The sequence below is a fragment of the Periplaneta americana genome, chromosome 4 (genome assembly GCF_040183065.1).
Source record: "Periplaneta americana isolate PAMFEO1 chromosome 4, P.americana_PAMFEO1_priV1, whole genome shotgun sequence".
Classification (NCBI taxonomy): domain Eukaryota; kingdom Metazoa; phylum Arthropoda; class Insecta; order Blattodea; family Blattidae; genus Periplaneta; species Periplaneta americana.
The window spans coordinates 36,599,817-36,613,690 of record NC_091120.1 but is presented as its reverse complement, the minus strand read 5'-3'; the positions used below and the strand labels follow the sequence as shown (position 1 = coordinate 36,613,690).

The window sequence follows — 13,874 nt, the reverse complement described above, 5'->3', positions numbered from 1 at the left end:
CTATACCTAGTAAAGTGATTTGTTAGTATATTACGCCAGTATCATCGAACTCCAGTTGTGGAACGGGGTAGCAAACGGCGTTGATCCAGAGGTATAGGCAAGTTAATATTAAAAATGTTAGTAAAAATAAAATGATGTCCCTGTAGAATGATTAAATCGAGGTACTTGGAAGAAACCTCTCTCGCCATCACTTCTTTAGAAAATATTGGAATACCTTTCTGAAATGAAACCCGGCCTTTTAGAGAGACATCCAATTCTGTTACGAATGACAAATACAACACAAAATACAAATTTTACACCAAGGAATAAATCGATTAAGAAAATGAATGTTTTCAACCTGCTCCAAATAGCAACAAAAATATGGCGTATATACGTATACATGCGAAAGAGTTCTAAAAAAAATGGGTTAATCAAACACTCACTGCAGAGGCGTGGACAAGGAAATTGAAGTTGTCACTTCAATGTAAAAACGCGCAATGACAGAAAAGAAAGATAAGAGATTCTGTATAGAAAACGTGGATAGACAGCTTATAACGGAAGAGAAGAGACGTATGGAGGAAAAATGTACAAGGCGGAGTATATGAAAATGAAGACAGAAACGCACGTGGAATGCGAGAAGTGGCATAACATTTGAAGTAGTTCATGTTCATTATTTCATGGAACATAAGCGATACTATTTTTGACGAAAATAAAACAACGAATGTAAGTAGTGTTATATTTTCGTATCACGAGCTTTACGAAATTTTGACACCTGATTATTTTTCATGTCGCCATGCACTCAAGGGCGATCTTGAAATGCACGAGTATAGAGGTCTGTCATAAAATCTGAGATCGTATTGGAAGTTTAAGCAGTAAAGATAAAAAAAACTAACTGCCGCTCTCGCTCGCTGTTTTCGTTGCACTTGTCTTTCGAGTCTCGTCTCGTAAATCTCGTAGGCCTACGCTTCGAGTCCTGCTCATCATTCTCGAAGTAGTATTTTGTCTACGTGGAAAGATTTCGTAACTTTGAATGGCATACATCATTGAAAAAAATAACATTAGAGATGTTTAACTGACACAAAAAACAAAACAAAACAATATCTTGGTTATCAAAATGTTCTGGTTATATTAACAGATATTACCTGTGGTTACATACATTGAAAAAAAAAAAACAATTCTCAAATAAATTTCCATTTCTAAGAAACGTAAAACATAACGTTAAGTAAAGTGTTAAGTCTACAGGGTGATTCACGAGGATTTACCGTCCTTTACGGAGCTTATTTCAGAAGACATTCTGAGCAAAAAATGTCATATCAACATGGGTCCTATTCTCAATATTTACAGAGTTACGTTTCGTTATTGGAACGCATTGCTGTGAACGCGTGATCTTGGTCAGCGTGCAGTCAGCAGCCGTATCAAAGATAGCCGTATGCAGTTACATAGAGCGACGAGTGCCGTTCACAAGCGTGCGGCCAAGTGTACTCAAGCGGTCGGCGACATTTTGTAAACTCTCCAGGACTGTAAATTAGGATGCAGAATTGAACTGCAAATAATTAAGTCGGTGGAAGTGGTGTGATTTGTAATAATTGTTGTGATAAGTGCGTAAGAATAATGTAATTTTCTAGTTAAAAATAGAAAAAGATGTCTGTACGAAGAAACTAAGGAGTTCACAGCATATTTTTAGCTTCGTAATACTTGTAAATTAAAGAAATGATACTCCTGAATAGTTCATTCTCTTTTTGTATTATTCTTTTACCTTCAAACTAAAGAAAAAACGTGTTTTACAACTTTAAATTAGTGTAACTCTGAAAATATTGAGAATAGGAACTATTTTTATATGACTTTTTTACTCATAATTATTCAGAAACAAGCTCCGTAAAGGACGATAAATTCTCGTGAGATTGTACAGTAGTGACTGACCCTTGCAGCTGATTTCAGAGCCTTGCTCACTCCAGAACACGATAGACTGGTAACTAAGACTTTCGTGGTTCGAATCCTGTCTGGGAACGAAACTCTTTTTGTTCCTTATTCAAATTTATTCCCAATACTTTTCGATTGCAGCGATATTTTACTACTTAATTAACTTATTATTCCCAGAACATAAATTTTACCAGCAATCGAAAAGTATTGGGAATAAATTTGAATAAGGAACAAAAAAAAGTTTCCTTTCCAGGCAGGATTCGAACCACGAAAGTCTTAGTTACCAGTCTATCGTGCTCTGGAGTGAACAAGGCTCTGAAATCAACTACAAGGGTCGGTCCGGTTTTTTTTTTTTTGCCACTACTGTATACTTGATTTCAGACATATGAAAAAATTCCTAGGCTTTTAATAAAGGACTAGTAATTAAATTAAGATTGGGGAACGGATTATTATACACTGAAAGGTAAAAATGATGTATCAAATAGACCACTTGATTGTTTATACATATATAACGGTTGCCAAAACAGATAAAAGTTCAGTCTAGTTTGTGAGTATAACAACTGTGACGATTCAAGGATGCTTGACGTTCGAGAGTTGATCACTCCCGATGTCTTGAAACACTCACAAGCAGTCAATGATGTAGCCAAAATTGTCGTGCGGGTTTTCGGCTTTACGGGCGCTATTAGTCTTTCTTTCTCGATCGTTGTTCAACTCTAGTAAGCAGGGAAAGTTATCCAAACGAGTGTCCTTATCGCTTCATAATTTTACATTCATTATAGACCCATGAAATATATGAATGCATCCTCTTCCCTCTTTCTCTTATAAACCTACAGAGTATTCCGAATGCCTACCGCTATGGAGTAACGATAGCATGTCTGACCGTGAAATTAGCGTGTCCGGGTTAAAATCCTGTTTGAGACAAGTTACCTGGTTGAGGTTTTTCTGAGGTTTTTCCTCAACTAATTGAAACAGAACTGCAGGATAACTTTCAGCATTGAGCCTTAAATTAATTTCGCCATCACAGTTATACTTCTCTTTCATCATAATCTCCGTTTCTTTCCCATACTTCGCGCTTGCTCAGCTGTAGAGTCTAGTTTCTAATTAGACTATCGTAATAGTCTTTCTGCAGTTAGTTACGTTTAAAAATATTTCGCACAGTACATCAGTTATTCACAGATTTCAAAAAGGCATATGACTCGGTTAAGAGACAAGTTTTATATGATATTCTTATTGAATTGGGTATAACCAAGAAACTAGTTGAATTAATTAAAATGTGTCTGAATGAAACGTACAGCAAAGTTCGTATAGGTCAGTTTCTGTCAGATGGGTTTCCAATTCACTGTGGGCTAAAGCAAGGAGATGCACTATCACCTTTACTTTTAATTTTGCTCTAGAGTATGCCAAGTCCAGGATAACAGAGAGGGTTTGGAATTGAACGGGTTACATCAGCTGCTTGTCTATGCGGATGACTTGAATATGTTAGGAGAAAATCCACAAATGATTAGGGAAAACACGGGAATTTTACTGGAAGCAAGTAAAAAGATAGGTTTGGAAGTATATCTCGAAAAGACAAAGTATGTGATTTGTCTCATGACGAGAATATTGTACGAAATGGAAATATAAATATTGGAAATTTATCTTTTGAAGAAGTGGAGAAGTTCAAATATCTTGGAGCAACAGTAACTCGGGAGGAAATTAAACACAGAATAAATATAGGAAATGTCTGTTATTATTCGGTTGACAAGCTTTTATCATCCAGTCTACTGTCAAAAAATGTGAAAGTTAGAATTTATAAAACACTTATAATACCGGTTGTTCTTTATGTTTGTGAAACTTGAACTCTCACTTTGAGAGGAACATAGGTTAAGAGTGTTTGAGAATAAGGTGCTTAGGAAAATATTTGGGGCTAAGAAGGATGAAGTTACAGGAGAATGGAGAAAGTTGCACAACACAGAACTGCAGGCATTGTATTATTCACCTGACATAATTAGGAACATTAAATCCAGACGTTTGAGATGGGCAGGACATGTAGCACGTATGGGCGAATCCAGAAATGCATATAGAATGTTAGTTGGGAGGCCGGAGGGAAAAAAGACCTTTAGGGAGGCCGAGACGTAGATGGGAGGATAATATTAAAATGGATTTGAGGGAGGTGGGATATAATGATAGAGAATGGATTAATCTTGCTCATAATAGGGACCAATGGCGGGCTTATGTGAGGGTGGCAATGAACCTCCGGGTTCCTTAAAAGCCAGTAAGTAAGTATTGACAAAATTCGCTCTAATTAAAAGTAATATTTTCTGTAAAGATACTTGAAATTCTTATGTCAAAGTGACAATAATAATGTTCTTTGAATGTATATTTTACTCAGAATTAAAGCGTGGAAACTTCTTAATACACCCTGTAAGTTACATGTATACATAAAAAAGATACGACTTGCAAAGGTTATGAAAATTCTAAAAGAATTGAAATCCTCTTGCTGCAGCCATGAAAGAGGTTATTTTTCGCTGAGCTATTAAATTGTAACGTCTTCTCAAGATTATGGAAGGCATAAAACTGCACTTACACTTCAACGATCTCGTGGCAGTTTCGCCCTTGCAGAGTTCAATGCAATTTTAAATTATTTTTAGAACTTCACCAACGAGCGAACGACTGTGAAAGAGATGCGCTATCGAAATGAAATCTTAGAATACTTGGATGCTAAACCAAGAACGATCTTGAGGACGATGATTAAGTGTTAGCGTTAAAGAAGCGTGCGCTTCTATTCTACAGCTCATATACATTGCATAGATAATGATTTGTTGTGACATATCTAACGCTGTGAGAGTTGTGATAGATAAAGCCTGTCTTGGTCAAGTTTTCTTCGAAATAATTTGATTTTCTCCTTCAGTTTCTTCCAAAACGTTCCATAACCCGCCATACCACGTTGTCGTGGTATCTGAATCTGTTCTGTAGTTTCAGATTTGAGACTGTTGATGTGTTTTGGCTGCGGTTTTTTTATATCAGCTGTGTGCTCGAAAATATCTTTCAAAGTTTAAGGACTGCTCATTTTATTCCTTTCCTCTGACGGAGTAAGTATGTCAAAGACGTTTATTTGCAAAAGAAATTAAATGCTGTCAACGTTATAAAAGTAAAAAGGTTCAATTTAAAATATACTAGTGGCTTGTGCAGCAACTGCTGCAAACTAAGTTCATTAGACGTTCAAATAAACATTTTTCAGATTTATTTTCAATGAAGAAAACAGATATTGTGAAAGTTATTTGCTTCCATAATAGTGAAACATACTCCCTCTGAATGGTTTTTTGTCCCAAGTACATTTTCTTGAACCTATACATGTTCAGTTTTTGAGTTTGAACGCGAAAACGCAAGTAACAATGTCAGGACGATCAGTGAGTTAATCATGTGGGAGTAAAGCAATAGCCAATTCAGGTCATTGTGGATTCTAGTTGAAAGTTAAAAAAATGTCAGGTTTACCATGCTTTCGAACATGGCATCTTGGTAGACCTGCTGCATGTTTCGTGAACTATTTTGAAATGTAGAGGGTAAAATCATTTTATCCTGCTAAGAGACCTTGCTGAAATGATCGGGAGACTACAAAATCTTGTAGGCCTCTTATTTTATTAGTAAGTAATATCTTTTGGTCTTTCCTTAGGAACTGTTATTTTTGCGCTCTCTCGAGCCAATACTGAAGAGAACCACGGATATAAATATCTACACCACACCGCCATTAAATATATGAAAAATACCCAACCCCACTTGATTAATAACTATAAAAATATTTGATTTTTAATAACAATATTATTATCTGACGTAAGTTTTATAGATTTCAGTAACATAATATAGGCTACTATATATACTATATAGCCGACACTCAGTAAATTATAGAAATGAAGATCTAATTTAAGATATTCTCTACATCCACTTATATAACCCGAAAACGTTTCACTTTCATATCATCTATATAGAATTAATAATATGTAATATAATTAATTAAAAATAGTCGCATCATAGCATAATAATATTTAATTTCTAATGGTAATAATGTCATCAAACAACCTCAAGTTTTGTAGATTTTAATATCCAATACATAGCTGTACTCAGAAAATTACACACCACAGAATCAGATCTGTAAATCATTTTTAGTAAGCCTTGAAATTTTTAATAACCATTTGAATTTGAGCTCTAAATATGTCAGCAATCCTGCAGGTCATGGCCTTCGTGTAATATTGTTTATTGTAATGTGTGTTTTGTTTTATTCTGAATTCTGAAAACTGACGACAGATAGATTTTGGAAAATAGGAAAATGATGTAGGAAAATTGACATTTAACTGAAAACTACTATTTTTCTTAAAAACTTTAAGTTCCAAGCTTTAAAATGAGGGGTCATTTATTAAAATCCGTTCAGCCGTTTTCCCGTAATTTCCATTACCAGTTCAAATTATATACATAGATTATTCTACCGTCAAGTAAAACTTCGGGAGTTTATATCAGCTGGGCGAAGTAAATATTAAAGAAACCATGGTCAGGTCAAATTTTCAACCCCAAAGAAGAAGTCCGAAGAGAGACAGAAGAAGTCAAGATCGATTCCTTTGATGTTGGGGTTGATAGATGGAGAAGACGTAAGTATTATACTTTAAAGAATCTCTCGAGTCATTTAATCATATGACGAAAAGAAAACTTTTTCAAATATTTCGCAACATTACAAAATAACTGCTTTAGCATCGCTTTTCAGTGGAGTGCCAGCAACACCAGACATGATTAATTCTTACACCTTAATTCAGATTTAATTACAAAAAAGGAAGTAGGGTAAAGGTTGGTAATATTGTGATACGAGTATTATTGTGATAGTTATTTTTGTGAATTTATTACAATTTTACTGAGCGAGAGAAGGGCCGGTTTTGTGCAGCAACTTGTCCACGAACATTCCCTTAGTTCAGTATTTGACGCAAAAACCCTCAGTAAAATCGTAATACATTCTCAAAAAGAACTATCACAGTATTACTCATATCACAAAATTACCAACCTTTACCCTATTAAGTGTATAATAATTGATCATTCCTTTCCATAACTTAGATTTAAACAGAAGTTAAAAGGAATGTTTAACAAATGAAAGGAAATTAGTTATAAAAAATGTTTAAGATGAAGACATCCAAAGGAAATAGGTAATTGAAAATATTACACAGATACGAAGACATATGAGGTAGATTAAAAGGTAGTGGAAAAACTCAGCTTAAACCTATAATTTATAAAAGCTCAGAATCACAAAGTAGGCCTATAATAGCACTGTGTAAAACGTAGGCTACTTGATGCGAGACGATCTGTCACGAAGAGGCTCTTGAACACAAAATAATGATCCCCACCACTACGGCCTGCGCAGTACGAACAGGTGGTCTGTGGCGCAGTTTCTTTTCTGACATACCCTATATACTTAAAGCGGTACCACTTAATATTTTAGTATTATTAGTATTACGAGTATTCTTCTTCTTCTTCTTCTTCTTATTATTATTATTATTATTATTATTATTATTATTATTATTATTATTATTATTATTATCAAAATTACCTTAATGTTCACTCCAGAAATTATTTTCCAACGTTTTTGCCCTACATCAGGGATGCGATGCTTACTAGTAATTCCGGGTGCGCCCTCTTTTTTTAAGCTGTCTCCATAGTTGCGGTGCTTTTCTGTCTGAGGCACAGCAGTAAGAAAGGGTGTACAGCACATACAACGTTGTATTTTTTTTTTATTTTAGTTGGTTATTTAACGACGATGTATCAACTAATAGGTTAAATTCGCGGGTGCTCGTCTAAAGGGGGTTAAGTTGATTTGGCTAAACTGGAATAAGTACAGATTTGAACTATCCACAATTACTTTTCTCTTATGTTAAAGGGGTTAAGTCATTCTTCCATCTATGACGCAGTTACAGTGCTCCATGTTTTGTGACAAAGGGGTTTTGTTCAGTACCAAAGGAGAGAAGTTTACATACCTTGCAATTTGACTTAACCCCCTTTACACGAGCACCCCCGATTTAGCGTCGATGAGATTGGTGACACCGAGATGATATTTGGCGACATGAGGCCGAGGATTCGCCATAGATTACCTTGCATTCACATTATGTTGAGGAAAACCTCGGAAAAACCCAACCAGGTAATCAGCCCAAGCGGGGATCGAACCCGCGCCCGGACGCAACTTCAGGCCGGCAGGCAAGCGCCTTAACCGACTGAGCCACGCCGGTGGCTACAACGTTGTAGACCGTGACAGATCGCAAGCGGGATTACAATAAAGATTTTTATAATTAGGAGGTTCAGTTTTTATATAATGAACATGGCGGTGAAGTACAGTGTTTAACTCGCGATCACTGGCGCTATGAGGTTCAATCTAACATTTTTTATAGCTTTTGCTAGTCGGAAACACGCTGAAATGCCTGCCATCTGCTGCCAATAGTCGAAAACACGCTGAAAATACACTCATGGTCACCGTTTCAAAAACAGTCGTATGCATCTTGCCGATAATGGCAATTAAGACGTTCGTATGAAAATTATGAAACTCGCTTACGTTTGTTTCATAAACATAGGCCTACTGGCGTCTTAAAATACCATTATATGCTCGTTGCATAATGTATACCAGTGACATATTAAGGTTAATAATAGCGAATATGTTCTATTGTTATTAAAAATATTTTTCCTCAATTTTTTCCTCTTTTCTGTTAGGCTATTATATCAGCACCGGAAATCCGTACTACCTCTGCAGAGTATTTCTAAGTATTCGATATGATATTCGAAACGATGGGGACAGGAGAGTATTGGTGTAGTAATAGATGGAGACAGGAATAACCAGAGACGAACCTTTGCAACGTCTGTTTCGTCCATAAATTTGTCCTGGCCGGTGATCGAACCCGGGCTCCAAACCAGAGACGCAGTTAAGTATTTACATTGCAAAACATTTGGTTACCCTTGATTAGTTCTGTCCCAGGCACAGAAACTAAATCCAGTTCAGAGCACAATAACAATGGGGATTTACGCTTAAGCCGCTAGTGATTCTCTGCATCGCAGCCGACGTGATTGGTAATTTATCTCCGTCGTCTCAACTCTTCTATTGATGACAGAACACGGGACGCGGGCCGGTGGTCTATCGGTTCGTCAACTAGATCATTCGCAATTGAAAAGGTGGATTCCAAAGTGTCCTAAGTCCTTTTTTTATTCTAACTTGCTTTATTCACATTTTAATTCCTCATTTTGAGGCCTCTATATAGACTGTGTAAGTTTATTTAACAGACTATCCCAAGATTTAGTGCCTGCATATGTTTTTTCAAGCGGAACTAAGGGGGTCAAATTTATTTTATCAGTTTTTGTTATTTATCTCATAACTTATCATTTGGACTTAGGCCAGTTTGGAATCCACTTCTTCAATTCCATTTGTCCCATTGCTTGCATCGCACTGGACAAAGTTAAGTTGGAAGCTTTGCTATCAATAAACCTTTGACTGAAACCACAATAGCCAACAACTAAAACATTGCAGAATCTTAACAAATTATATCCCTATTATCTTCATTTTTTCTTATTAAACTTTTGCAATTTTTTTTTACTGTGGTTCACTCAAGTGTAACACGCGTATCTATTATCAATTTAATATTGCAAAATTAGCCGCACAAATCAAACGAGTGGTCGCACAGGTCTGAAGCTGCTCTCGATGCCGAGATACTACTGAGAGATGCAGCGCGTTACGCCTAATTTCGTACGCAACTTCAACACACAATGCAGAACAGCACGCATTATATTCTTCACCTAATATAATTAGGAACATTAAATCCAAACGTTTGAGATTTGCAGGGCATGTAGCACGTAAGGGTGAATCTAGAAATGTATATAGAGTGTTAGTTGGAAGACCTGAGATTAAAAGACCTTTGGGGAGGCCGAAACGTGGATGGGAGGATAATATTAAAATGGATTTCAGGGACGTGGGATATGATACTAGGGACTGAATTAATCTTCCTCAGAATAGGGACCATGACGATTATGTGAGGAAGGCAATAAACCTCCGGGCTCTCTAAAAGCCATTTGAAAGTAAGTGATAGTTATAATAAATTACTTCATCAAACGCTTTGAAGTATTATGTAAAGAGTGTGCATGTTTCTTTGAAAATAACATTGAAATAAAATTATTTATTATATCAGGCTAAAACAACCTGCATGTACTGTTATATATAAAGAATTTTATTATTAACAACGGACAGAAAGGGGAACAATAAGGGGGATAAGAACAAAAAAACTTCCAACAGAAAAGACTAAGAAATTGAAGAAAAAATATTTCTTTTAGATATCTAGATGGATTTATAGAGTAATATTATACATACAGATGGTATATTAATGCACGGATCTTCTCACCGTACGTGCTTTGTACCTAAAACAAGTCCTACTTTGTATGTTTCATTCCCCTCACCTATAGTTAGATCCAACCACTCTCCAAAAGAACACACAGATTAAAATACAAATGGCACAAACAAAACACATTATATAATATATCCTAACCTAAACTGGCATAAAAATATTTTTATAAAAACAGAACACATTCGCTATTACTAACCTTAATATGTCACTGGTATTAATAGAATATTATGCAACGAGTAGGCCAGTAGGCCTACGTTTATGAAACGGTGACCATGAGTGTATTTTCAGAGTGTTCTCGACTGCAGCAACAGATGGCAGGCTTTTCAGCGTGTTTCCGACTAGTGCAACAAATGGCAGACACGAAGCAGTTTTGCGTCTACGCAGTATTTATTGATTTTTTTTGCAGGCTTTTGAGATTTTTACCTCAAAGCAACACATATTAAAACACACTTTATTAGAATATTATTACAGGCCTATTATAGCTCCTGTCAATTTGGATTGCTACTTTGAAGGCTTGCGGGTTGTTGCGCGCTTGTTGCAAATCGATAGATGGAATAACATAATGAATAGTAGTACTTTAATGTATGTTATTAAGGTAATGAGCGTATTACACTGTGCTCGAATAAAAAATGTTATATAGGCTTATGTGTACATCCAAACACATGCTGTCTATACAAGAATAATGGGTGTGTAGGCCTATAAATACAGGGACATCATTTTATTTTTACTTCAATTTTTATTTACCTGAGTTTTTTAATGTACTTCACTCCCACCCCTTCTACTAATGAAGTTCAACCGCCTCCACACAGATCCAAGACTGCATATACAGTCACAGTAGCCTTATAGTCATAGTGAATAGTGCGTTCCAAAAATATGATTGCGTTTTCCAGTGACGAAAGAGCTTTCAATATTGAATCATTTTCGCACAGGTACTGTCGTCCATTTGCCTACGTCGTATCCCGGTTTCCTCCACCAGCTTTTAATCGCCAGCTAGTGGCTGGGCTGTCTTAGCTCTTTTCTGAAAACATTAATTTCTGTTAGGAGTAAATTGTACGTCTACGTAATATTATACTACTATTTAAAATAACTTAAATAAAAGGGCCTCGTTAAGTAATTAACTGTCACGAGATTTCCTCCCTTTCTACGACCCTACGACATAACCACTTGGACAGTATATACCATGTCCGAGTAATTTTATCTTTTCGGATCGGGCGGAAGTGAAGATTGAATTTACAGTACGTAAGGTACTCTGTTATAGAGTACGTACAGAATTATTTCAACATGAGTTACTTAGTATGAAGGACGAAACTGGTAATTGGGTTAAGGTACAATAGTCTATAGTGCGATAATATACACATTAGAACTGAAGCCTGTATCGAAGTGAACTGCCACCATTTTCAAAAATGTGTTTAAATATACATATTATGATTAATTTTCAATTTAACTTCATTCTCTATATTGCACGCATGGATAGCTCAGTTCGTGAGTAAAAACACTCATTGTTAATACTGTACTGTATTTTGATTAAACAAAAACCTAATGAAAATGATCAAACTCAAAATCGCGATATTTCCTAGTTTACGTAAATGGGTGAACTACTTTTCTTCCCTCCTATACCTAGCAAAGTGATTTGTTTGTACATTACGCCAGTATCATCGAACTCCAGTCGTGGAAGTGGGTAGCAAACGGCGTTGATCCAAAGGTATAGCCAGGTTAATATTAAAAATGTTAGTAAAAATAAAATGATGTCCGTGTACAATTTTTGTAGTGGATGATACTGTTTGAGACATTGATTTTTTTCTTAGACGTGTCTTCTTTTATTTGTGCTGTAGTTATCAACTTTTCTCAGAATAAAAATATATCTTTAGAGCAGCACTTTAATACCGGACGCCGGGTCAGATTAAAAAGGAAGAGACGTCTGTGGATTGTGACAATCAAAGTCGACGCGAAAAGGCGGACAAAAACAGTTTAAATTGCGTTTCGTGGTCATCGCTGTCAAGCCACACACAGACGCGACAGTCTCTCGCCGGATGTTCGCATTCAATGGAATAAAGGAGAAGTTTCACATTAAGGCAGCTTTAATTAGAGCTTGAAATAATATACTCATACAGTTTATCTCAAATAAACAGGAAACTTGCAACATACTGCATTAGCTGGCGTCAAATTTGTATTTTTTCTTTCTCGTAATACGAAAAATAGAAGAAAGTGCGCTTATGGCGGTAATGAAAAAAAAATTATATATATATATATATATATATATTAGATTTTCATGGAAATTCAGTAGATCTATACTGGGATGGGCACAATGTTTCCGCGCGGATACTGTATACACCAGACCTATTTAAGGTAGCTGCCCCGAACTGGCTCTTGGGACACGGGAGCAGGAAGCGACAGGAAGCCTGGCCTAGGGACGAAGGGGATTACCTGCTCGACACCTGGGTAAGCAGCGAACCTTAGTGTAGTCAGCCGGTGGGGGTTTGGGAATGCACCTAGCTTGAGGGTTAGCGCAATGGACAGCAACAGGTCGCAGTGCTGGGCCATAGTGCCCCCTTCCCGTAAATTCAATTCAAAATTACGACACTAACTTGCTGTAGTAGTGCAGTATAAAATGTTTTATATTCGTTTAAAAATTTCTAATGTTCATTGCACTATACATTTTTTACACTAGTATATCGAAATGATAGCCGCCCAAATCTTGGACTTAAAATATCGGCATCGTAATCAATTCAAATAAGAAAATGTAAATTAATGTTAAAAAATACATAATGAAATTTAAAAAAATAATAATATTCTGCGACAAGATGTGGTAGCTATCAAACGATAAAAATTTATTGAAAATAAATAATATACATGGAATATTATAAAGATCAATAGAGATGGTGGGAGATTGATGACGTTCAATGAAGATATTAAAATGGTTGATGCAATTGTCTGAAGAGTCTTATCAGGAACCTTTAATTTTCTGAGGATCTCCAATGTAAATTTGGGAATTGTTCCTCGCGCACCAAACATAAGTCCAATGACATTCCAATCTTGAATATTATATTTATGACTGAGATCATCACAGCGTGGAAGGTAAATAGCGCGTTTCTCTTCATGTACCTGCTTTGGTTGAACTTCATTAATTTCGAACCTTACAGTGGGGTCAAGAATGAGACCAGTTTTTTTTTTATCTCGGTCAATTATTATGATGCCAGCACGCCGTGTACGTCCTTCCGTAGAAAGATATTGAACTTCCTCATATACTTCGTATTCACCATGATCCCTTAATCTGTTAGCAATTATTGAACGGACTGTGTTAATAAACTGTGGGCTGAAGCAAGGAAATGCACTTTCACCTTTACTTTTTAACTTTGCTCTAGAGTATGCCATTAGGAAAGTCCAGGATAACAGAGAGGGTTTGGAATTGAACGGGTTACATCAGCTGCTTGTCTATGAGGGTGACGTGAATATGTTACGAGAAAATCCACAAACGATTAGGGAAAACACGGGAATTTTACTGGAAGCAAGTAAAGCGATAGGTTTGGAAGTAAATCCCGAAAAGACAAAGTATATGATTATGTCTCGTGACGAGAATATTGTACGAAA

The 13,874-nt window shown here is 36.1% G+C and overlaps 1 protein-coding gene across 1 annotated transcript in view; it reads right to left on the bottom strand.

Moving 5' to 3' along the window:
- LOC138697709 (4-hydroxy-2-oxoglutarate aldolase, mitochondrial-like) overlaps positions 1–13,874 on the bottom strand; it is a 259,461-nt gene that overhangs the window by 18,658 nt on the left and 226,929 nt on the right. The window lies entirely within an intron of this gene.